The following is a 3,359-nucleotide window of genomic DNA, read 5'->3' on the forward strand; positions in this document are numbered from 1 at the left end:
GCTGTTCTGCAGACTGTATCTTCACCCCTTATAACCATATGGCAAAAGCCACCCATAATGGCCTTACCTGTAGTGGCATGGAAGTAACTCTTTAGCAGAGAATGTAGCTTTAGTAAATGACAGACTTTCTACATTAGTGTATGTTTACTTAAGTCTCATTCAAAGACAATAGCAGGAGTAGCAAGAGGAGACTGCTAAACAGTGCCAAATGTACCAGAAGTTGAGGTAATCAGGATAATTTCTTATCAATTGATGGGAAGATTATGGTCTTGGGTTTGGATATCTTCCCCCAGCTGATCTCCAATTAATTTTAAAAAGTATGTTCTTTTTTTCCTTTCCTTCCTCTCCCTGGGAATTTGGTATTCTTGTTGGATTTCTTTCATACAAATGTATCTTGTGTTCTTAACTCCAGTTGCCAAAACAATCTATAACGAGAGCTGAGCCAAAGGAAATAGGAATGCTGAGCCATATGGTCTGAAATAGTAGTAGTTAAATTGGGCAATACTCTTTTTCCCTCACAAAACTAGCTGAAGTAGCCTGATGGATGAGAAAGATGCTGCTTTTAGTGAAGTATGCTGATGAGGAAGGATAAGCCAAATGCTTTAATGCCTACTGTGCATGCACTGTGGAAAGTCTAATGAACTTTGTTGTCAAAGCCAAGGTGACTGTCACATACAAAGAGAAATTGACCCAGAAAATTATCCCGCTGGGAGAGGAAGACTTAAAAGTGGATTTGTCAGTTAAATGGACTCTGACCACCATGCACACCAAAATATAACAGCCTTTGGGAAGAGGAAGCACTAAGTGTCCTTGCTGTTAGTCACCTGGCTGAATCAGTAGGTGAAATTGGCAATAAGTGAACTGGGGAGAGCAGTAAGTGGATGTACGGCAACAGGGAACAATTTGAGACTGTATTTTGCACACCTGAGAGGAGCTGTCTCCCTTATCCATATGACACCATCGGAAGGTGAGTGCATCATAGATGGAAGACTGTGACAATCACTTCTTAAAATTGTAAGTCTAAAACCTTGTGTTTCACTAAAATCTGTTATCCAGTTACAGGCCCTTCAGAAGGCTGGTGTCATATGCATAAAGAATGAAACAGAAATGATATTGCATACAGACACTCAAAAGTATTTTGCTCTGTGAAACTGCATGAAGTTTGCTAGATTAAGTGATAAAGCTTTGTGCAAACAAAATGACTTAGGTTCAACCTACCTTCCCCTAGGTATTAATCAAAGTTCACAGAAACTGTGTCCTGAGGTTGTCTCTTGTGTCTTTCTCTGCAGGTTGGGGTTTTTTTTTTGTCTTCTCTCCCCTGCCTCCATCATTAAAAAAATGCTTTTCAGCAGCATCTGCTGCCAATTCACATCAAGCCCAAATCATTACTGAGTGCAAGTTGCTGCAGTCTGACTGCTGTGAAATGAGTTTGGCAGTCCACTTCCCAGCACGTAACTGACCATGTCCCAGGCCTCCAGAACTGGGACATTTGGTAATTTGGTTGATATTGCTGCTGTCCTCCTGGCAGAATTGCACATGTCTACTGCAGTCAAGAGTAAGGGTGGGATTTGCTTTCCCCATCACCACCACCCCTTTCTGTGTGAAAACTGAGCATGCATTGTAGCTGGCAAAAGAGAAAAAAAAATCCTAGAAAGGACAAAAAGGCAGTCAGTCATATTTCAATGGTGTTGGCTGGACCATAACCTTTAAAATTAGAAGCAAACCACAAATCAGTCTTGGCAGTGCAGAATTATGGATGAGACAGAAGATTCTTCAGGTCTTGGGACCCCTACCACCTCAGAATTATTGGTAAGGGCAAATTTACATAGTTAGGTGCAAACAGTCCTTCAGTAGCTTTGCTGCTGTGAGCAGGATTTGAACTTCTCCAAAACCCCTGTGGCCTTGATAATGTGGAAGTGTGCCCATGCTAACACATCCATCTGAGAGGCATGGGTTCTTATTAGCTCGGTGGGTAAACAATTCCTGAATCAGTGTTGGCTTCTGTCGTGCTGGCTCAGAGAGCTGGAGGCTGCTAATACGCAGCTTTACGTATCTGTCTAATGAGGTCTCCATATCATAATGCTTCACATATCTATGAAATTAAACCTGTGAAATTAAACCATTGGGAACCTTCTCCACATTCAGGAGAAGTCAAAAAGGCAGTAGGTGTGATTAGTTTAGTGTTGTGCTGTGAATGCAAGCAGCTGAGAAAAAGCCTGCTCTACAGCACTCTGCTCTCTCATTAAGCCTTTAGCATCCACGCTGACTTAGCTTCCTCTATTGCTTGTGCTGACAAACTAAATAGACGAAAGCTCAGTAACAGCTTTCAGTTATGGAACAGTTGATACAAAGTGTGGTAAATCAATTTGTGTATATGTGCCATCAACTGGATGAAGTAAAACATACCTTCATTCTCAAAGGAATAGGTTGAACTTGCAATTCTAGTGGTCAAATACCTGAAAAATGCAAAGAGCACCAGTGAAGGTTAAGTATTACTTGAACTGGATGCTCATTTGGTGAGAGTTTATGGTCTGTATCTTAAGAGCCAGTTAAAGCAGGGGAGGATGAGATTTTACACAGGCCCAGATAGTTACATTTCTGTTGCTGGAGTGATAAAGACAATTATCTAGATGGAATATAGTATTAGACACTGAATTCAGTACGAGATTAAACCTCATATCTTGACATTGATCTTGCCCTGATTTGGTTTGTGTTCCTTAAGTCCAGTGGCTGGTGTCACAAGCCAGGTACTGATCTTTCTGTAGGCGTTTTTAAGTATTATTTACATGACACTAACTTCTGAATTTTGTAATTGAGAGGGGGCATGGTGTTTTGGTTTTTCGGTTTGTTTTTCTGCATTCCGGGTCATTGTCTTTTAGATCCCCAAGCAAGATGAACCAGAAAAATAACTCTGGCTTTTCTATTGAGTTTTGCACAGGCTCATCTGAGTCTTGAAGTGTTTGGAGCGTCCTGCGTGCAGATTTCCACAACGTGGGTATGGAAGTAGAGCTTCCCAAACTGTGGGACAGCCCCTCCTACCAGTAGAAGGCCAAGCAGAGGAGGATCCGGGGTGCTGAATATCCCATACTCGCCTAAGCGCAGGCCGTCTGAGAACTCCATGTTGCCTCTTTGACATGTATGACTCTCAGGCAGCGCCGGGGAGCTTTAGCAGGCTCCAGGTGCTGTGTGTGAAGGCTTCTCCTCATCTCTGAGGCAATAAAGATTGCCTGACTACAAACCCTGCCCTGCTCGCTCAGCTCAGGGCCGTGCCCGCTCTGCAGCCCGTCACGGAGCAAAGCAGGCCTTGGGGGTTACTGGAGTTGGTGTTCTGGAAGCGGTCTGCTAAAACCCACACAAAT

The sequence above is a fragment of the Nyctibius grandis genome, chromosome 17 (genome assembly GCF_013368605.1).
Source record: "Nyctibius grandis isolate bNycGra1 chromosome 17, bNycGra1.pri, whole genome shotgun sequence".
NCBI lineage: Eukaryota > Metazoa > Chordata > Aves > Nyctibiiformes > Nyctibiidae > Nyctibius > Nyctibius grandis.